Source organism: Cherax quadricarinatus, chromosome 83, assembly GCF_038502225.1.
Source record: "Cherax quadricarinatus isolate ZL_2023a chromosome 83, ASM3850222v1, whole genome shotgun sequence".
In the NCBI taxonomy this organism is placed as follows: domain Eukaryota; kingdom Metazoa; phylum Arthropoda; class Malacostraca; order Decapoda; family Parastacidae; genus Cherax; species Cherax quadricarinatus.
In genome coordinates, this window is record NC_091374.1 from 5,771,954 (window position 1) to 5,784,019 (window position 12,066).

Sequence of the window (12,066 nt, forward strand, 5' to 3'; positions counted from 1 at the left end):
ACCTTTGTGTGAAATGCCTTTGCTAACAAGCACTCCATCCTAGCAGTCTATTTTGATATTGAGAAAGCATATGACACCACTTGGAGGTATAACATTTTAGCCCAGGCCCACTCCCACTCCTTAGGCCTCTGTGGTAATCTACCAACTTTCCTTGCTGCTTTATATGACAAACATTTTCGTGTCCGTGTTGGCGCCTCGCTTTCCTCAGATTTTGTTCAAGCCGAGGGAGGCCCACAAGGTTGTGTCCTTAGCACTATCCTTTTTCTCTTAGCTATAAATTCACTACCTTCCGTTCTTCCATCGCATATTTGGTCACTTGGTGGATGACTTCAGCTATAGCTTACGCAGGCGCTGACTGTCGCCTAGTAGCAGCTTCCCTTCAGGATGCGATTCAAATTCAAAGTTTATTCTCTATAAGAATTACAATGCTGAGTTTACAGAATTTGGTTATTGTGTGGTTTACATGTAGTAAAATAATAATTACAGTGTACCACTAGAACACCTAGAATGGCTAGGCATTTCGGGCAGACTTAGTTTAATTCTTAATTTTAAAATATTACAAATTATGAGGTAAGTTGGTATTATGGCTGAGTGACTAAATACTAGTTTGTGAGTTTAGCAATGTGAATGCTTTTGTTTTGGCATAGTACATAGTTTCAGTATTGGAGTATCATAGTTTAACTTATGACTAGTTTGGATTCATTATTTTAAGATTCAGATTAATATTTCTGTTTATGGCCAAATGGGAGTGAGTGTAAGTGTGAACCACCAGGTGGTATTCGTGTTAGTTGACGGGGTGTATCAGGGAGATAAGATGTTTTCTAATGGTAGTTTTGAAGGTGATGAATGTGTCTGCAGTTCTAGAGTTTTCAGGTAGGGTGTTCCAGATTTTAGGGCCTTTGACATATATTGAGTTTTTGTAAAGGTTTAGTCAGACACGGGGAATGCCATAGAGATGTTTGTGTCTGAGGTTATGCCTGTGGGTTCTGTCACAACTATCAAGAAAGCATTTTAGGTCAAGGTTAATATTGGAATTTAAGGTCCTGAAGATGTAGATTGCACAGTAGTAAGTGTGGATGTACTGAACAGGGAGTAAGTTTAGATCCATGAAGAGTGGGGGTGTGTGTTGCCAGGGATGGGATTTAGTGATTATTCTTACTGCGGCTTTTTGTTGGGTTATTAGCTTTAGGTGTGTTGCTGCAGTTGATCCCAAGCACAAATAGCATAGGTGAGGTATGGATAAATGAGTGAGTGGTATAGTGTGAGAAGGGCATTTTGCGGCACGTAGCATCGTATCTTGGAGAGGATCCCAACCGTTTTGGATACTTTTTTGGTTATGTGTTGGATATGGGTGCTGAAATTCAGGTTGTTGTCAAGGTATAGGCCTAGGAATTTGCCTTCATTATGTCTGGTAATTAGTGTGTTGTCGATCTTAATGTTAATTTGCGCAACTCCTGCTCTGCTACCAAACATGATATAGTAGGTTTTGTCAGTGTTAAGCGTAAGTTTATTGGCTGTCATCCAAGTCTATATTTTGATCAGCTCCTCGTTAACGATGGTGTTGAGGGTGGCAAGATTAGGGTGAGAGATGACATAAGTCGTGTCGTCAGCAAAGAGAATGGGTTTCAGGTGTTGGGATACGTTTGGAAGATCATTGATGTATATGAGGTAGAGCAGGGGACCAAGGACACTTCCCTGTGGAACTCCAGTATCAAGTGGCCGTGTTGTTGATGCTGTGTCTTTAATGGTGACATACTGATACCTATTCTCATGGCTTTAAATTTTCTAGTACAAAACCCCATTTAATTACCTTCATTAGACGTCCTCTTATCCCAGATATTCCATTGTATTTACATGGGTCACGTATTCCAAAATGTGATAGTCAGGTTTCTTGGCCTCTTCGATCGCCGGTTGACATGGAAACCTCACATTTCCTCTTTGAAGGCAGTTTGCCATGGTCGGCAGAATCTCCTTAAAATTTTTGCTCATCGTTCGTGGGGAGCAGATCACATAACTCTCCTCTGTTTGCATTCCACCCTAGTCTTGTCCAAGCTGGATTATGGCGACCAAGTCTATTCTGGGGCTTCTCCTACAACTCTTTCTAAGTTAGATCTCCATCATCATTAGGGTCTATATTTATGCCTTGGTGCCTTTCGTTCATCCCCTGTTGAAAGCCTCTATGCTGAGGCGAATGTTCCTTCCTTAGCTGATCGTCGTGATGCTCATTGTTTTCGTTACTTTGGCGGCGCTCATGACCTTCGTGTTCCGTGTACGTATAGGTTGGTCTCGGACGTTAGTATAAGCCCATTATTTGTTCGACGCCCCTGCTTACTCCGACTGTTTTCTCTTCATTCACTCCGGTCCTTTTTCCAGTTACCTCCCTTGTATGTTCATTTAGTGTCTGCCTTTTTCCTTTTCCCCTTGGGAGGTTCCAAAGGCTCGTGTCTGTTCTATCCTACTGCCGTGCTCCAAAGTTCTACCTATGACTACTACTCACTCTCTTTTTCTTTATCACTTACGGTCGCATGCTCATGCCGTTGCTGTTTATACAGATGGTTCTAAATCTTCTGACTGTGTTGGGTTTGTGGTGGTATTCCCTGACGATGCTGTCAGGGGTCATTTGTTAGACTCGGCTAGTATTTTTACTGCCGAGTTGTATGCCATCCTCTTAGCACTTCTATTACATACATGTCTCCTTCGACGTTCGTGATCATTTCAGATTCCTTCAGTGCTTTACAAGCCATTAAACAATTTAATTCCCCTCATCCATTAGTCCTTACTATTCATCTGTGGTTGCGCCGTGTGGCTAGCAAAAACAAAGACGTCGTTTTCTGTTGGGTCGCTAGACACGTTGATGTGCAGAGAAATGCAAGGTACGAGGTGCTGACCAGAGCTTTGGTAAGATGGGGAAGGAAGAAGGATGGAATGTGTGAAAGATTTGGGAGGGTGGAGGGGGAGGTGGAGTTTTGAAGGTAATGAACAGGCGGATGCTGCTGCGTGGTCAGCGGTGCATTGTCTTCCGGTTTCCTATAGGGGTATTCCGTTCAGAGATTATTTTAGTCATCTCTGCCCGTCTTCACAGCTGTTGGCAACAACGGTGGTGGGGCATGCACCATAACAAATTGCACTCTTAAACCACTTTTAGGTTTGTGGCCATCTTCTTACCACCATTGCCGTACTCGGGAGACTGCACTCTTCGGTGTCAGCATTGGCCATACTCGCCTTACACATGGGTATCTCATGGAACAACACCCTATTCCTCTTTGTGAGGATTGTCAGGTCCCTCTCTCGGTTCTTCACTTTCTTGCAAGATAAGATGAGATTTCGTTAGGCTTTTTAACCCCGGTGGGTTAGCCACCCAGGATAAACCAAGAAAGTCAGTGCGTCATCGAGAACTGTAACTTATTTCCATTGGGGTCCCACAACAGTCGACTAACACCCAGGTACCTATTTGCTGCTAGGTAAACAGGACAATAGGTGTAAGGAAACGCATCGAAATGTTTCCACCCGCTAGGAATCGAACCTGGGCCCACCGTGTGTGAAGCGGGAGCTTTAGCCACCAGGCCACCCGGTTTACCAGCGACCTCCCCCAGGATTTACCTCCAACGACACTGCTGCCTTCCCACACTCACCTTATCTTCTTTTCTTACAGACGGCCCTGTCTTTTTTACTTTTTTGTCAGCAACTGTTTTACTATACGAACTTTGACACATAACCCTTAGTGTCTATTCCACCCCTTTTCTCCCCCTCACCTCTGATCCTCTCTCCACCTAGCTGTTTATAGCCCCAACACTATTTTCTACCTCGCAGAGCTGTATAACCCTTGTCGGTTTAGCGCTTTCTTTGATTATAATAATCCCAAGTACATCTACAGAATATAAAGAACATACCAAATCAAGATAAAGGTGATGAATCACCACAACCACATTGTACAGATACTTGTGTAGACATGCAGTGAAGCGCCACCATGTGATTCAGACCCAGCCATCTGGTTTCCTGTCAGAGAAAAGTATGTGTCATTTTTGGTCAACTGTCACTATATAGATACTGAAAGTGTGACACCAAAGATATAAATCAATACACATCTGTACCTCTTCAAGGGGGGCTCCTTGGCGTGGTGAAGAGGCTCTTGGTCTGAGGAATTAGACCTGTCGGTCTCCTTCCTCAGACCGAACCTAATTACCCCCCAATCCCCCATTCCCTATCCCATCCTTCCCTTTTTCCTTTCCTCCTCCTCCTCCCCACCCCTCCCTTTTGCCCTTCCCTTTTGGCCTTTGGGTTTTTTTTTCCCCACAGGCACGCTAGTTCCTAGGTAGGGGAAAGGGTACCGGGGTCCATCCCATTCCGTTGAGGTTCTTGGCGGTGGCGTAGTTTGCCATGGAATCTGGATTGCCCGGGGATGTCCCAATCACTCTCCCTACTTAAACAAGATGGGTCCTACACAGATGACAGCAAGGAAATGAGTGAGCTACTCAAGTCCCAATATGTCTCAGTTTTTAGCAAGCCGCTAACCAGACTGAGAGTCGAAGATCAAAATTAATTTTTTATGAGAGAGCCACAAAATTTGATTAACACAAGCCTATCCGATGTTATCCTGACGCCAAATGACTTCGAACAGGCGATAAATGACATGCCCATGCACTCTGCCCCAGGGCCAGACTCATGGAACTCTGTGTTCATCAAGAACTGCAAGAAGCCCCTATCACGAGCCTTTTCCATCCTATGGAGAGGGAGCATGGACACGGGGGTCGTCCCACAGTTACTAAAAACAACAGACATAGCCCCACTCCACAAAGGGGGCAGTAAAGCAACAGCAAAGAACTACAGACCAATAGCACTAACATCCCATATCATAAAAATCTTTGAAAGGGTCCTAAGAAGCAAGATCACCACCCATCTAGAAACCCATCAGTTACACAACCCAGGGCAACATGGGTTTAGAACAGGTCGCTCCTGTCTGTCTCAACTATTGGATCACTACGACAAGTTCCTAAATGCACTAGAAGATAAGAAGAATGCAGATGTAATATATACAGACTTTGCAAAAGCCTTCGACAAGTGTGACCATGGCGTAATAGCGCACAAAATGCGTGCTAAAGGAATAACAGGAAAAGTCGGTCGATGGATCTATAATTTCCTCACTAACAGAACACAGAGAGTAGTCGTCAACAGAGTAAAGTCCGAGGCAGCTACGGTGAAAAGCTCTGTTCCACAAGGCACAGTACTCGCTCCCATCTTGTTCCACATCCTCATATCCGACATAGACAAGGATGTCAGCCACAGCACCGTGTCTTCCTTTTCAGATGACACCCGAATCTGCATGACAGTGTCTTCCATTGCAGACACTGCAAAGCTCCAGGCAGACATCAACCAAATCTTTCAGTGCGCTGCAGAAAACAATATGAAGTTCAATGATGAGAAATTTCAATTACTCAGATGTGGTAAACATGAGGAAATTAAATCTTCATCAGAGTACAAAACAAATTCTGGCCACAAAATAGAGTGAAACACCAACGTCAAAGACCTGGGAGTGATCATGTCGGAGGATCTCACCTTCAAGGACCATAACATTGTATCAATCGCATCTGCTAGAAAAATGACAGGATGGATAATGAGAACCTTCAAAACTAGGGAGGCCAAGCCCATGATGACACTCTTCAGGTCACTTGTTCTATCTAGGCTGGAATATTGCTGCACACTAACAGCACCTTTCAAGGCAGGTGAAATTGCCAACCTAGAAAATGTACAGAGAACTTTCATGGCACGCATAACGGAGATAAAACACCTCAATTATTGGGAGTGCTTGAGGTTCCTAAACCTGTATTCCCTGGAACACAGGAGGGAGAGATACATGATTATATACACCTGGAAAATCCTAGAGCGACTAGTACCGAACTTGCACACGAAAATCACTCGCTACGAAAGCAAAAGACTTGGCAGACGATGCACCATCCCCCCAATGAAAAGCAGGGGTGTCACTAGCACGTTAAGAGACCATACAATAAGTGTCAGGGGCCCAAGACTGTTCAACTGCCTCCCAGCACACATAAGGGGGATTACCAACAGACCCCTGGCAGTCTTCAAGCTGGCACTGGACAAGCGCCTAAAGTCAGTTCCTGATCAGCCGGGCTGTGGCTCGTACGTTGGTTTGTGTGCAGCCAGCAGCAACAGCCTGGTTGATCAGGCTCTGATCCACCAGGAGGCCTGGTCACAGACCGGGCCGTGGGGGCGTTGACCCCCGGAACTCTCTCCAGGTAAACTCCAGGTATCCCGGAGGGTGGCTTTGGGTGTCTCTCGGGCGACGGGTGTATCTCTGGAAGCCACCTTTCAGATTCCGGGGGTGGTGGCCGAAGGAGGTATGCTTTGTGGCAGATTTCTGGCCGCCCTCTCTTTTGTCCACCGAGGTAGCTCGGCAGATGTGAGGTTGCTATCCCGGATTGCCGGTTTACTGGCATGATGGGTAGGGTATGGCACGGGTTCCATGCTGCATCTGCGCTACTTGCGGTGCTGAGGTCCTCTTGGGCGCGGAGGGAGATTTCTGGCCCTTTCATTCCTCCTAGGAACTATCCCTCCCCGGTCCCCCCTTTTTTTATTCTTTTTTTTTTATTTTTATTTTCTTTTCTTTTTTTCTTAAAAACAAAAAGAAAGAAGTAACCTAACTATGGCAGCCCTAGTCCATGAACCTGCTACCCCCGGGCCCCTTCTTGATACTGCACCCCGTTCTGACCCCGCCTCGTCTTTGGACCACTCTTCGGACACTCCTCATGCCTCTGTACCTCTTGCCGGTGCTGTTTCCTCACCCGCTTCAGGTACTGAGGCCTCGACTGACTCCTTCGATTTATCTGACCTTCGCTCTCCTCTGAGTATGCTTCTGGCCTCTCCCTCTATGGTGAGGCAATTTTCGAATCGCCGACCCGTTTCATGTCGGACCAACTCTGGTCCCATGCCTAAACGGCAACGACAATTACCTGCTGATGATACTTCTCCAATCTCGTTTTTCTCAGAAAAGATCGACACGTCCTTCACTACCTTTCCACACACAGTTTCCGACTGCACAATGGACTAAATTCTTCACTTTACGACCGACTTCCTCTACTGCCTATCTTTCTGACCACAGTATTGGCAAGGCACTCCTACGCCACGTTGGTAAAGATATTTCTTTTCATGCTCTTAAGAGCGGTACGTGCATCGTCACTGTACAGAATGCTACCCAGGCTCATGCGCTTTCTCGTCTTTCCCATATCGATACTGTTCCTGTCACTATTGAAAAACATCATTCCCTCAATTCTTGTAGTGGTACCGTCATTCTGCCCCATACCATAGTTCAACAAAATTTCCAGACATGTGGCACTGACATTCTTGAACAGCTGGAACTCCAAGATCTCCCAATCCTCAAGGTAGACACTTACGTTCTTCCTGCCCGCGGGCGGAGGCGATACCCTAGCAATGTGGCTTGTTTAACTTTTGACAGCCGTGAACTCCCATCCTCAGTTTATGTAGCAGGACATCGGTTACAAGCTCGAAAGGTGATCCCTACACCGCAACAGTGTAGAAATTGCTGGTGATTTGGCCATCCAGCGAAATATTGCAGATCTATCGCCGAATGCCCAGTCTGTGGTGCCGATGACCATTCTAATACGTCTTGCAATCGACCTCCCTCTTGCCTTAATTGTCATGAGGCTCACCCTTTGTACTCTTGCCATTATCAAGTCTACTTAAACGAGCGGGAAATCCGTTACCTCAAAGAGGCAGAAGGTCTCCCTTATGCCATGGCAGTTTCTCATCTCCGCCTCCAAGGGAGACTACCTCGTGTTTCTTATTCCCGTGTTTCAAAACTTCCCTCCCTTCTGGTATCCCATCTTCTGCACCCACCTCTGTGGTTACCTCTTCCATAGTCACTCCTGTAGCTAATTCTTTTGCTGTCCTCGGCTCAGACGTCCCTACTTCAACGTCTCGGTCTGATCTCGCTTCTTCGTGTTTTCTCTCACAAGCCTCAGTAGCGACGAGATCTCGTATGACACCTCCTCTCAATCGTCCCTCTACTTCTCAAAAGTCAAAAAAAAGGTCCGTTAACACCTCCTACCCATCTTCCACCTCCTCATTTTCCCTTCCCTGTCTCTGTACCTGGTTCTCCCCCTCTCACTGGCTCTGTTACAAGTGTAGAGGTTCACCCTCCTCCTCGTATTGTACCTTCCTCCCCTGTTCCCTCCCAAGTTTCTTCCTCTTCTGCCACCTCCCAGGTTTCTGCCTCTTCTGTCCCCTTCCACGCTTTTCCAGTTCCCTCCACCCTTTCGCCCCCCCCCTACCTTGGTAGAGTCCATTACAGTTCCAATCTTTACTCATCCTCCCCCTACCATTTCCAATATTGTCTCCCATACGACGTCTCTGAATTCTGAAACACTTGAAGCAATCTCTGAATATATTGCAGAGACCAAACCATCAGTGGACACTGATCCACCCTCCGCTCCTTCTCTCTCCTCTCCTCCATCTGCGCAACTTCTTTTTTCACAGCGCACCATTCCTTCGCTGCTTGAACGTTTTCCACTGCCTCCGCATGTGGACTTTTCTAACCCCTCTAGTCCGTAGGAACCCTTACCTGCGGATTTCAGGTATCTTTATCATTGCCAATCATGGCCTATTTACAGTGGAATATACGCAGCCTCAGGGATAATTGGGGTGAGCTTCAGATGTTACTCTCCTAGTTTTCCCCTGTTGGTGTTTGCTTACAGGAACCAAAATTACACTCTGCTGTTATCTCTCCCATCTCAGGCTATAATTTATTGTATTTTTCAGATCCTTTTCCTGATGGGACCTTTAATGAAAGTGCCCTTCTTCTACGCACTGATATTCCATACCATCAGCTATTTGTTCGTACTTCGCTGCATTACACAGCAGCCCGTATCCACTTGCATAGGTGGTATACGCTCTGTTCTTTATATCTCTCTCCTTCTCGGGCATTATCTATTCCGGATATTGCCTTTCTTGTTTCGTCATTACCACCACCGATTCTGTTACTTGGTGATTTTAATGCCCACCATTTCCTCTGGGGGGGGGGGTCTCACTGTGATTCCCGTGGCATTCAGTTAGAGGCTTTTCTTGCCACCCACCCCCTCCATGTTTTAAATACAGGTACTCGCACCCATTTTGATCCTTGGACTCACACTCTCTCTTGCATCGATCTCTCAGTCTGCTCTTCCTCCGCCGCATTAGACTTCACTTGGTCTGTTCTTCTGGACTTACATGACAGCGATCATTTCCCAATCATTCTTACTTCCCCTTCATATTCACCACCTCTTTGCATCCCACGCTGGCAATTTGATCAGGCAAATTGGAACCTTTACTCACACCTAACTGTTTTTAGAGAGGTTCCTTCTTCGTCCTCCATCGATGAGCTTTACACCTCTTCTCGTCCTCCGTTTTAACCGCAGCTTCTCATTCTATACCCCAAACTTCGGGCAGGCATTCTCAGAAATGCGTGCCTTGGTGGTCTCCTGCTTGTGCTCGTGCAGTATGTTTGAAACTCGCTGCATGGGGCAGGTACCGGTACAATAGAACCACAGAGAGACTTCTTGATTTTAAGCAGAAGCGTGCGATCGCTCGCCGTGTCATCCGTGACGCTAAACGCACTTGCTGGCGAGATTATGTCTCCACCATCACCTCTGCCTCCTCTATGAGTGCAGTCTGGAAAAAAGTACGAAAACTGAGTGGTAAATATTCTCCTGACCCGGCTCCTGTTCTGTGGGTTGCCGGTGTTGATATAGCAAACCCACTAGATGTTGCCAATGAAATTGGCAATCATCTGGTCTGTATTTCTCAGGGACTCCATCTATGCCCCTCATTTCTTTCCTCAAAGTCTGCCAGAGAGTTAGCACCCTTGGACTTTTCTTCTCTCAGAGAAGAACAGTATAATGTGCCTTTTACACTTCAAGAACTGGAGGCAACACGCTCAGCTTGCCGATCATCGGCAGCTGGGCCCAACGACATTCATATTCGTATGCTACAACATTTACATCAGTCAGCCCTTGCAGTCCTATTACTCCTTTACAATCTTATTTGGTCACAAGGAGTTCTTCCACAGCTGTGGAAATCCGCCATTGTTCTCCCTTTCCGCAAACCAGGCACTACGGGACATGAAACCTCCCACTATCGTCCCATTGCTCTTACCAGTGCAGTTTGCAAAGTGATGGAATGCCTAGTAAATAGACGTTTCGTGTTGTATTTAGAGACACAACAGTCTCTCCACTCGTCAATATGGCTATTGTAAGGGACGTTCTACCATAGACCCCTTACTACGCTTGGATACGTATGTTCGTAATGCCTTTGCGAATAACCACTCAGTTATTGCCATATTTTTTGACCTTGAGAAGGCATATGACACAACTTGGAGGTATAATATTTTAGCCCAAGCCCACTCCTTAGGCCTTCGAGACAATCTACCATCCTTCCTTAAGAACTTTTTAACTGACAGGCATTTCCATGTTCGGGTTAATAATGTGCTCTCCCCGGACTTTATCCAAGCTGAAGGTGTCCCCCAGGGATTTCTTCTGAGCACAACACTTTTTCTCCTTGCTATTAATGATTTAGCCTCTAGTCTTCCATCAAATATTTGGTCATCACTCTATGTTGATGACTTTGCTATTGCCTGTGCAGGCGCTGACTGTCACCTCATTACAGTTTCTCTCCAGCATGCAGTCGACCGTGTTTCCAATTGGGCCACCACACGTGGGTTTAAATTTTCCAGCACTAAAACCCACCAAATTACTTTCACTAGACGCTCTGTCATCTCCGATCATCCTTTGTACCTCTATGGCTCCCGTATCCCTGAACGTGATACAGTCAAGTTTCTGGGCCTCCTCTTTGATCGTAGGTTATCCTGGAAACCTCACATTACCTCTCTGAAGGCAACTTGTCACAGCCGGCTGAACCTTCTTAAAACCCTTGCTCATCTTTCTTGGGGAGCTGATCGTCGAACCCTCCTTCGCCTACATTCCACCCTTATTTTATCGAAACTTGATTATGGTGACCAGATCTATTCAGCGGCATCTCCTGCTACTCTCTCTAGCCTTAACCCAATTCATCACCAAGGATTATGTTTATGCCTTGGTGCTTTTCGCTCTTCCCCTGTTGAGAGCCTCTATGCAGAAGCGAACGTTCCATCCTGATCCGATCGCCGTGATGCCCATTGCCTTCGCTACTATGTACGCTCTCATGATCTCCGCAATCCTTCCATTTATAGAATGGTCACTGATATTAGTAGACATTCTTTATTTGTTCGCCGCCCCTGTTTACTATGTCCCTTCTCTCTTTGCCTTCATTCGCTCTTGTCTTCTCTTCAATTACCACCTTTCTATGTTCATGTAGCATCTCACTTTTCCCTACCCCCCTGGGAAGTTCCAGCTGTTCGAGTCTGTTCTTTCTCTCTCCCTTGCTCGAAAGCCCAACTGTCTACGGTCACTTCCCGCTCTCTTTTTCTTGACCACTTTCACTCTCATTCTCATGCCATTGCTGTGTACACAGATGGCTCTAAGTCTTCTGACGGCGTAGGATTCGCAGCAATGTTTCCGGACAGCGTCGTACGAGGGCATTTACTATCTTCGGCTAGTATTTTTACTGCTGAATTGTATGCCATCCTTGCAGCACTTATCCGTATTGCATCTATGCCTGTGTCATCATTTGTGGTTGTCTCAGACTCCCTTAGTGCTCTACAGGCTATACAGAAATTTGATACACCTCACCCCTTAGTCCTCCGTATCCAACTTTGGCTACGCCACATCTTTACCAAGCATAAAGATATTGTTTTTTGTTGGGTCCCTGGTCATGTTGACGTACAGGGCAATGAACAGGCAGACACTGCTGCGTGGTTAGCAGTACATGACCTACCAGTTTCATGTAGAGGTATTCCATTTACGGACTATTTTGCTGCAATATCTTCCCACCTTCACACCATTGGCAACACCGTTGGTCTACTATGCTCGGCAACAAACTTCAATCTATTAAACCAAGTATAGGTTACTGGCCGTCTTCTTATCGCCAGTGTCGAGGTTGGGAGACTACTCTCTCCCGTCT